This window comes from Mustela putorius, unplaced genomic scaffold (genome assembly GCF_011764305.1).
Source record: "Mustela putorius furo isolate JIRA1106 unplaced genomic scaffold, ASM1176430v1.1 tig00003845_pilon_pilon_pilon, whole genome shotgun sequence".
Taxonomy (NCBI): domain Eukaryota; kingdom Metazoa; phylum Chordata; class Mammalia; order Carnivora; family Mustelidae; genus Mustela; species Mustela putorius.
The window spans coordinates 85,458,985-85,470,625 of NW_025421998.1; positions in this window are offsets into that span (position 1 = coordinate 85,458,985).

Sequence of the window (11,641 nt, forward strand, 5' to 3'; positions counted from 1 at the left end):
TTCATTCATTCATCTCAGCCCACTGGGTACCCCTCCCCTCTTTCTTCTCTTCCCCTTGTAGACTTTAACTTGATTAAGGGAAGAAATTTTTGTTTTGTCTAATACTGTATGCCAATATAAATGCATGGAATAAATGGTTGAAAATAAGATTCTGAGAAGGCAAACGAACTAAACCTCCAGACCCTACTATTCTTAAAGAGAATCGCTTAGGGAACAAGGACCATGCAGTTACAATCAAATTTTGCAGAGTAACTTGTATACAGTCTCCAGGTAATTTCATCACTGATCATATTTTGCACTGAAATTTTAGTTTTCCCACATTATGAACACGTTACATGTTACCAACTTTAAGAGTTAAGTAAGACATTTTAAAATGTGACTTTTGGGTCTCAGTTATCAATGCCGAATTCCCTCCCTTTACACCGCAGCCATCCAACTGTGTCCTCATTTGGGGCGGGGGGGCATTTATTTTTAAAGCCTTGCCTGTGAGTCCTGATGGGAGTCCCTCTCAAGCCCCCACTGTTACATTATTTGCCATAGTATATGTAAGAAGAACTTGTAGTTTCGTAAATACCTAAACTGGGTGATAGGAAGAATGGTAACTGAGAGCCTAGGTACGGCTGCTTTCTTTCACAAGGTGGTTCTTTAAACTTCTCTGGTACAGCTACCAATTGCTTTAAGACTTCCAAAGGCACTTCTCAGCCTACAGCTAAATGACTTCAAGGTTCTTTTCATGAATAAGTCTGTCTTCCAAGAACCCCAAGACTCTCACTGGCTACCCTGGCACATTTCCATCTCTAATCCCCAGACTCCCAAGTCTCCACTTAGTGGAGGTCCAAATGGACACTACATAAAGAGCGTTTTATCAAAGCAATTTGTGTGTGCATAACTAAGTCTCACAAATAAAACTGGACCAGGTTGGATTCTGTTACCATTACTGTACTCCTGAACACTGTTCAACCTTGTCTCATACCACCTAGAAATTCAAAAACCATCTGCATTATTTCCTGAATCACCATCAACCTATAATTTAATGAGAAACTATACACTTTCACTATGTTATTCCCACTTTTTCTTACGTGTCCCTGTAAAACAACACTGCTAACATCAGGATAGATCCCAACACGCCCAAATATATATATTTATACCCATCTAGTATAAAAACAATTTGAGAAGAACCACAGAATGTGGTCATCACCAGTAATACAAGAGAATAAAGAACTAATATTTATTAAGAACCTACAATATGCCAGGCATTTTATCCACATTATCACAAGTAATCCCTATAATGGCCTCATATAGGAGGTATACAGCACCAGACTTCAAAACCCCTCAAGATGCCTCCTTAAAAATCCCAGTGCCACATCCTCCTACCTACGTCGGTGTGATTCAGTCTTAGGAAGCAGCCATTACCAGTCAGATTTTATCAAAATGAGCAGCTAATAATTAACACCCATATTCAAACTGTTTTATGTGTTAAACACATAAAGATCAAGCTTAAACCGACAGGACAGGCTAACATGTCTTAAAATTTTTTCAGTGAACTCACTCTGTTAGGCCCAAGGGGTACAAACCTTCTTAAAAGAAACTGCACTACAATGACCATTCTGAGGCTTCTCATGGGAAAGGTGGATAGTTGGTTGTATTTGACCATCAAATATTTCAGGCAAAACTTTTTTCTTCCATGTCACAAAAGTCGTGAAGTCTTAAATAACTGTCTGGCACAGAAACATGTGAATGAATGCAAGCTCCTTGGGGAAAAGAAGATTCCACTGCTGTCCCTTACTCTGACGTGAACTAGACTTCAGAGTGGGTAAAAAATACAGACCCAGCTCTTAAAACTCCATGAAAGGTGTTATTTGCTTCCTTCGGTGCTTAAAAGCATCACCTTAATGTGCAAAAATAAAATATGTCCAATGCAGATATTTGTTAAGGGACATGAAGACAAAATAAAATCAGCACCTGTACAAAGACCGCACTGACAACACCTAATACTTTAGAGAAAAAAAAGCTAATGGTCCTACTGGCAATTGTGATTTTTTTCCTTCCTTCCTTCCTTCCTTTTCTTTCTTCCTAAGATTTATTTACTTAGAGAGAGTGAAAGAGGGCAGGGGAAGGGGCAGAGAGAGACTCTCGGGCAGACTCCCCCACTAAGTCAGTCCCCCCCAAGTGGGATTCAATCCCACGACCCTGAGATCATGACCTGAGCCGAAATCAAGAGTCCGACGCTCAGCTGGCAGTCACCCAGGCACCCTGCGATGCTGATTTTCTAAGCTCCTTCCTTCAGTACAGTTTCAAAAGAGCGGAGGTGCTGGATTCTGTGCTCCGAGGGACCCTGTGCACCCCCAGCCCCAGGCCGGCACACACACCTCTCGGGCGGTGGCCAGGCAGCCTCCTGCCTTCGGGAACCCGATCTGCAGGAGCTGCACTCCTGGACCTTTGACGTCACTGTGGTTGAAGATATTTTTCACCAGGTTCTTTAAACAAAGATTCACGTGATAAATTTCTGTTCAAGTTTAGTTCCAGGAAATGTTTGGTTTCTGCAGATGTTTACAGGCTTCCGGTTGTCGGCACACGAAAATTATATAATCCTGTGTTTCTTTTTCTCACTTGAGCAAGCAGAAAACGTAAAATCCAGTATCTCGCCCGAATTTGCTCACTGTGGACCTCGGGGAATACTTAATCCTCAACTTCTTTTAGTTGGGGTTGGTTTTATTTTTTGAAAGGCTACACTGCCTTTTGACCTAAACTGCCTTAAATGCTTTTCAGGAGCAAGAAAAGCTGCAAAACGTAAGACGTAAAAGACCTAGTGGTGACCTGCTTGTAAGCTACAGGTGAAAATCGAAAAACGAGAAAAACACAGTGGTGTGTATACACTGAGAAGGTATAAATGGCCCAGAATAAACGCCCAGAATTAAATTCCCTGCTCTCCAAAAGATACAAAAGATTCCATAAGGAGACAAAATAGCACTCTACCTTCTTTGCTGAAACCCAGCTCACTGGTTTGTGAACCACCAAATATGCTCTTGGTTGAATTTCCCTAGCAATATTAAAAGCCTGAAATTTTTACAAATTACTGTAGTAGGAGAGTTCTTCAACATTATTTTGAAAATTAAAAACGTCTCAGAGAAAGTAAATCAAACTGGCTTTATGACAGGGGTTACATTCTAAGCCCCTTCATTTGGAAAGCCGTCCAGATGACATATCTGGGTACTGCCATCGTCATCGGCCAAGAATTGCTTTTAGGTCCCTCACTCCTCAAAACATGTTCTGTTGTAAGTGACTCCTAATTTATTACTGCATTTATATTCCATCTCCTTTGACAACACATTTGAGAGAGTCTATCAAAATGCAGACATTATAACAAAATTTTACTTTATAAATACAAAAATCTGGACAAGGGAAAAAGGCCATGCAATTATGCAGGCCTGAAGGTTACTTAAATTAAGCCATAAATTTGGCCCTATACGGCCTGGTCGATAAAACAAAAGAAAAAAAAATTTGCAAAATTCATATTGGCCAAGATCGGATGCTGTCTGGAGAAACAGAATTTGTCCTGGTATGCAAACCTAAGAAAATTTTCTCTACCGTATTATTACATAAATAATACACTGGAGTCTTTGGTACTGTCCTTGACAAATAATCTGACTAGTTCATCCAGCAGTTTCTTATAGTATATAATATAAACAATAAAAATATAGAGCTCTCGGATAATCTAGATATATTCAGATGATAAAAAAATAAGACCTAAGAAGTATGTCCAGTAGAACTTTCTGTGATGCTGAAAATCCTCTACACCTCTACACTGTCCAAGATAGTAGCCCACTAGCCACATGTGGTTGGTAAACACTTGAAATGAGGCTAGTGCAATCAAAAGCTACATTTTTAATTATACATAATATTAATTTTAATAGCCATATATCAGAAAAGCAAATATCTACCCACTGGACTGCACAGGTCTAAACTATTACTTATCAAACTTTTCTTAGTAGCAGAACCATTTGGGGGTCGGCAAACCCAGATGGAATCTAACACGTAAGAAAATAAAGATGGTGCATTGCATGTATTTATTTTTATAAGTTCAAATTTGTAATATTAACTTATAGGCAACGTGAGTTATGAGTTTTCTAATGGGTAAAAATTAAAAACTGAAGGTTGTGAGAGTTCTAAACTCAGATCAGCCCCAGTAAACTTTCTGTATTTCGTTTGGATGCCCGAGCAGTGCCCATGTGGGCCTTCTAACTGCACAGTCTGAGCTACCCAGTTAGCAAAGACCACACACACCACCGTCATCTACCCAGAAAGCACGAAGAATATAACAACACGCCAGCAGGGCCATTTCAAGCATTTCTCTTCATGGGAGGAGTCTTCCCAGGAACCCACACGGCCATCCCAGAGCTTTGGATTCAGACCACAGCTCGGGTGCAAGGAAATGAGAATCAAGAGAGTGAGTGCAGAGTCACGCTGGCTTAGAAGCCTTCCTCACAAACAGAAACCAGTACCTCACCTGACGGTCGCAGCCACAGCTCCCAGGGACCCCACGAAGGACAGACCCGTATCTGTAAAGTACTCCCAGGGAAGCTCGAAACTACTGCTTCTAACCAAGAATTCAGAGTTCATGTATAGTTCCTCCCAGGCCAAACACATCTACCAATTAAAGGTCACTTTAATCATAAGCAATGTTGCCTAGTAACACAGTTAACTTTCCATTTTTATCAGGATTCAGAGGAACTTAGTAGAAAGTTCATCCAAGGTCAGATCTGCCTTTAGAGATTGAGAAATGATTCTGTTCATTCTTGACCCACCTTCATGATCTAAAACCATACCCGTGTGCATGCGCCCCCACACACACATCCTAGCATATAAAAAATAGAAAAGAACTTTATCAAAACCCTATAGCACAATCATACCTAATGATTTAAATAGTAGAAGAATTTCTTTAAAAAGCCAGGAAATGAGACAAAGATGACTACAACTGTTACTTCTATTCAATAGTGTAGAGGTCCTAGTCCATGTAATTAAAAAATAGAGGGGCATGTGGCTGGCCTAGTCAGTAGCGCATGTGACTCTTGAACTCAGGGTTGTGAGTTCAAGCCCCACATCAGGCATGGAGAAGAAAGAAAAAGAGGGAGGGAGGGAGGAAGAAGGGGTAAGAGAAGGGAAGAAAAGAAAAGAAAGAAGAAAAGAAAAGAAAACTAATAGAAATGAGGTAAAAACTCAGAATTTATGTAAGGTGACCAACTGTCCCTATCCCTGTGTGATACTTTTTTATACAGAGAATTATGAAGGAAAGCTATTAAAGCTAATAAAAAATAAGTTTATCAATGTTTCTGGATAGAAGAATCAATATGCAAAAGAGAATATAATTCCCATAAGCCAAAAAACAGCACTTTATAACGTAAATAAGAAAAACTACCATTTAAAATGCTAACTACAGCTATAAGCTCTCTAATAATAAATCTAACAAAAAACTTCAAGAGCTTTATGGAGATAATTACAGAGCTGAGTAAATGGAGAAATATTTGTGGGTGAAAACCTAATAAATACTCCTAAATTGAACTGGAATTCAATATAATTCTAATAAAACTTCCTAAGGGTCTTTCGTGAACCATAGTAAGTCGATCCTAAAATCCATAAGAAAAAAGAGCCAAGAACAGCTTTGACAAATTTGAAGAAGAAAACAAGTAGGCAATTTACCCTCCACAATGTTAAGAGATACAGTCTGGGGGCACCTGGGTGGTTCAGTGGGTTAAGCCTCTGCCTTCGGCTCAGGTCATGATCCCAGGGTCCTGGGAACGAGCCCCGCATCAGGCTCTCTGATCAGCAGAGAGCCTGCTTCCCCCTCCCTCTGCCTGCCTCTCTGCCTACTTGTGATCTCTGTCTGTCAAATAAATAAATAAAATCTTTAAAAAAAAAAAAAAAGAGTTACAGTCTGCCACAGTAAATAAAATGGTATAGGCGAAAGAAAGGCAACAGACCACCAGGAAAAGGACTCCTATTGTGATTAGAAATCTGACATAAAATAGCAGAAGCACTGCAGATCAGAGGGGCGAGGATGAACTACGGAATGGCGCTGAGACACAGGTCACTGTTAGGGAAACAAAATTAGATCCATGTTGCATATCACTGAGAAATATTTTCAGGATAATTAAAGGCTTAAATGTGAAAATAAAACTTTGGAAACTTTTACCCATGGGGTAATGCAGGATTTTAAAGATAAGACTTAAAAAGTTGATAAATATTACTACATTTTTTTTTTAAATTCTAAACAACCAAAGATTCTTTAAAAACAAAGTGAAAATCCAAGCCATGGACCTAGAGAAGATACTGATAACCAGCAAAGTGTTTCTCTGCAGAATACAGGAGAACTCTCAAAAACCAATAAGCAAACACAAATAACTGAGTTGAAGGAAAAAAAAAAACAAACAAACCTGGACAAACAATTAACAGAACAGAAAATCTGAGGGGAAAATAAACACAAGATGTCCAATCTCAGTACAATGCCATTTAACACTACAGTAAGATACCATTTCACACCAGACTGGCAAAATAGGATACGATAATGAAAGAAAATTGAACTGATTGAACCACTTCAAAGAGCAATTTGGCAAGAATAAAGGTGAAGCTGCTTATGCCACAAGCAAGCAGCTCCCCTCCTGTTCGGTAGAGAAATGGGCATATGTACATCGGGAGGCACATAGGAGAATGTCTGTTACCAGTGCCTGTAACAGCAACAAACCGCAAACAACTCAAACATGAATTAATGGGAGAATGGATAAGCATATGGTGATATTGTTTTATAATGAAATACTACATGTATTTAAAAGAATTAAAGACAGCCACATTATCAAAGATGGATAAATGTTAAAAAAAAAAAAAAATAGTGGGCTGCCTGACTGGCTCAGTTTAGGCATCTACCTTCAGCTCAGGTTATATGAACCCAGGGTCCTAGGGTCCAGCCTGTAGCTGGGCTTCCTGCTCTATGAGCAGTGTTTCTCTTTCTCTGGCTCCCTCTGCCCCTACCACCTCTCCCTAACCCCTTCTCATGCTCTGATAAATACATAAAACCTTAAAAAAAAAAAAAAAAAAGATAAGTTAGGGTGCAAAACTCTTTTTTTTTTTTTTTAAGATTTTATTTATTTACTTGAGAGAGAGACAGTGAGAGAGAGCATGAATGAGGAGAAGGTCAGAGAGAGAAGCAGACTCCCCATGGAGCTGGGAGTCTGATGCGGGACTCGATCCCGGGACTCCAGGATCATGACCTGAGCCGAAGGCAGTCGTCCAACCAACTGAGCCACCCAGGCATCCCATGGTGCAAAACTCTTAAAAAAAAAAAAAAAGTTAGCTTCTGCAAAGAACAGAATAAAAGGCAACCCAAAGAATGGAAGAAAATATTTGCAAATACGGAAATGATAAAGGGTTAATATCAAAATATATAAGGAACTTCCACAACTCAATAGCAAAATATCAAGTAACACTTGATTAAAAAATGGGCAAAGGACTTGAATAGACTTCTCCCTAGAGAAGACCTACAAATGGCCAACAGGTATAGAAACAGACGCTCAACATCATTAGTCATGAGGGAAATGTAAATAAAACCACAATGTGGTAGCACCTCACACCTGTTAGGATAGCCATTAACAAAACAACCGAAAACAGCAAGTGCTGGCAAGTACCTGGAAAAACTGAACCCTCCCGCGCTGCTGGTGGGAATGGAAAATGGTACAGCCGCCATGGAAAACAGCATGGTAGTCCCTCAGAAAGATTATAAACAGAACTACCACGCGATCCAGCAATCCCCACACCTGGATATTTATTCAGAAGAATTAAATGAGAATGTGGTACAGACACCTGCACTCCCATGTCCACTGAAGCATTATTCCTAATAGCCAAGAGAGGGCGACAACCCCAGTGTCCATCAGTGGAGGAACAGATGAAGAAAATGTGGTCTGTCCCCACAATGGAGTATTAGTCAGCCACAAAAAGGGAATCCTCTCATATGCAGCACGGATGAACCCTGAGGACATTCTGCTAAGGGAAACAAGCCAGTCGCAAGAGGACAAACACTGCACGACGCCACTTACATAAAAGCAGTCGAACACACAGGAGCAGAAAGGAGAAGGGTGGCTGGCAGGGGCTGGGGAGGGAGAAATGGGGAGTTGCTGCCGATAAGTACAGAGACTGAGTCACCCAAGATGGAGACATTCTAGACACCCCCTGCACAACACGGTCTTACAGTTAACAATAATGCGTTGTGCACTCCAAAATTTGTTAAGAGGGCAGAGTTCATGTTCCGTGACTTTTACCACAATAAGAAAAAAGTTAGACAAAAAAAGCTACAGAAGACTATAGACAGTGAAATGTTTAATGAAGTCTGAAATCATTGAAAATATGAAAATATGAAAACATACAAGTCTGTTTATATTATATATGTCACATATATATGCTATCTATATAAAAAAGGTAACATTTCATTATATGTGTTCATATATATTATATATTATATATTAATATATATGTAATACAATATATTACATTTCATTATATATGTTCATTATATATATTAATGAACATATATAATGAAATGTTACCTTTTTTATATAGATAGCACGTATAATATATAAATTAAATATATAAAATATATAAAAATATAATACAATATATATTATTTATTTAGATAGCACGTATAATATATAAATTAAACATAAAAATATAATACAATATATATTATTTTTATAATACAATATATATTATTTTTATTTTTATATATTATGTTATATGTAATACATATTTATATATACTTATAATATGATGAATACAATATAAATATATAATGTAATAAATAAAATGTATCATATATTATATATAATAAATAAAATATTAAAGTATCTATATATATATGAAATGCCACAGACTTATATGAAGGTACTAAAAGCATAAAATATATGTTGAAATGTTGCACACTAAATTCAGGATAGTGGTTTCTACTAAGGACAAAGACAAGAGAATGAGACCCAAAAAAAATGCTAAACAGAAAACGTCTATCTTGTCTACGATATTTTATTACCTAAGGAACTAAAGCAAGTATTACTAACCTGATGGTGAGAGTTTAGTCTATTTTTCTATATGCTTAAAATATTTTATTACAGAAATAGTCTTTTTTTTTTTTTAAAGATTTTATTTATTTATTTGACAGAGAGAGATCACAAGCAGGCAGAGAGGCAGGCAGAGAGAGAGAGAGGAGGAAGCAGGCTCCCCGCCGAGCAGAGAGCCTGATGTGGGACTCAACCCCAGGACCCTGAGATCATGACCGGAGCTGAAGGTAGTGGCTTAACCCACTGAGCCACCCAGGCGCCCAGAAATAGTCTTTTTTAAAACCTAATACTAAGAACATTTTCTTCCTTTCTAAGAAATGAATATGTTTCGTCTCCGATAACACAAGGTTCCTAGGCCCTCAGTGGGGGAAGATGGGCCCCAAGTTACAGCAAAGTTGCATCTGGGAGTGTGTTCACTCTTCTCAGAAAAAGACCCACAGATTTCATCAGAAGGGTCTGTGACTTAAACGAAAATGCTAAGGGTCATAAATATAATAGATATTGGCCATTTTGCACTAGGCAACAAATAAAAAAACAGAATCCAATCTGAATTAAAGTAAGTCAACACATGTACAACCTTTTTCTTAGTTCTGATTTTCTGTTGATATGCTACTTCATTTTATGTAATTTTGTCCAAGAATTGACTCAACCCCTCTCTTAAAAAAAAAAGGTAAGGTACTCATTTTTAAAAAAAGAAGAAAAGAAAAAAAAAAAAAGAAGAAGAAGAAAAGAAAGAAACCCCGGTTAACAGATCCCACCAAATCCATGTAAGTGAGCCCAGAAGAGAGGACTCGGCAGGACTGGACGTAAACGATGACACCGCGGCTTCAGGATGAAATGTCGAGACAAAATGGTTCCGTCACTGACTTTAACAGTAAAGGCTACAGACGGGACTCAAACACAGGGCAGGCACTCACGTTTTGGGCCTCAAAAAACCGAACCCCTAAGGAACAGGACAGTAACAGGAAGAGGTCAGAATCTGGGGGTGAGAGCTTGTAATTCATTTAAGAAATTCCCCCCAGATCGTTCTGAAAGACTTCCCCCCAGTCTGGCCACCAAAGCCCCTGATCCCTGCCCCAGCTGAGATCATCACTGGGTTAGAGATACACTTTCCATTTGTTAAACATTCAACGGAGAGTTTGCTGAGCACCCACTGTGTGTCGCTGTCAGGAAGTTAGTATTCGTATACCTCTGCGCACTTAGAGCTTTCTGGGCAAATTTCACGGAGATCCGGATTAAGGTAAAAGCCTCAAAACTTAAAACTTAAAGGACAACGGTATAGATTGTAAGAAAAGTATCTCCCTTGGGGCGCCTGGGTGGCTCAGTGGGTTGAAGCCTCTGCCTTCAGCTCGGGTCATGATCCCAGAGTCCTGGGATCGAACCCCACATCGGGCTCTCTGCTCCGCAGAAAGCCTGTTTCCTCCTCTCTCTCTGCCTACCTCCCTGCATACTTGTGATCTCTGTCAAATAAATACATAAAAATTTTTAAAAAATTAAAAAAAAAAAAAAAGAAAAGATAAGTATCTCCCTTGAGGTATGTGTGCACATTTGAGAGGGTGATGAAACCAGGGCTGTAGAGATATTCCAGGGGTTGTAAACTCAGTCTCCCATCCAACAATACTGCTGTTCGGTAACGATCTGTCCCTATCTCCCATGTCTACTTTCAGGATAATACAAATAAATCCAGACACTAAAAACAGTCCGTCCCCAGGCACTAGGCTAGTTCCTAAGGACATCACTGGCAACAAGAGAAAGTTCCCGCCCTCATGGACCTTGCAGTCAAGTGTGATACTGACACACGAGTAACCTATCACACAATATGGCAAGTCTGTGACAGATTCCAGGCCAGTCGTGAGAGGTTAGATAGACGCAACGGAGACCTAAAGGATGAGTAGTCAGCCAGATGTCTTCATCTGAAAAGGAGAGAAAATACTGAACCAACCTTTATACAACAAGAAATCCTAAGGAAGGAAAGGCCCAACCATGCCAGACAGGGGCAACAGGGTCGCACCGCCTTTGTACTCCTTCATCCTTCCTGTGACCGCTGGTGCTCACCTGGGGCCTGCGAGATGGCTGGAGTGTGGCCCACGGTGGGCAAGATCTTCCCAGAGAGAAACCCTTTGCCTAAAGCTCTCATGGGCCAGAACCAGGTTCCCTGCTCACACTGAAACTAACCGCCTGGTAGGAATGGAGCTTTCCGACAGCCGGAGGCTGGGGCCCAAGCCCACCTTCCCCAGGGCACATGGACATGCGAAGATTTCTGAACAAAGCCAAGGTTCCATTAGAAAGGAGTATTTTCCCTTCTGTAGAATACTATGTTCTCACTAACAGGAAATACAAAGAAATAAAAGATCACCTTTTTCTTATACAACTGCATATGTCTATTTAAATATTTTAATACACGCAAAAAAAAAAAAAACCCACTAAAAATTAATGCAACTGGCACAGAATGAACCAAGTACCACAAGGCTGGGACATCAGAGCCATGGAGAGGGATCAGGTTTTGAATACAAAGAGCGGTCCTCAGAGAAGAGAATTATGAAATG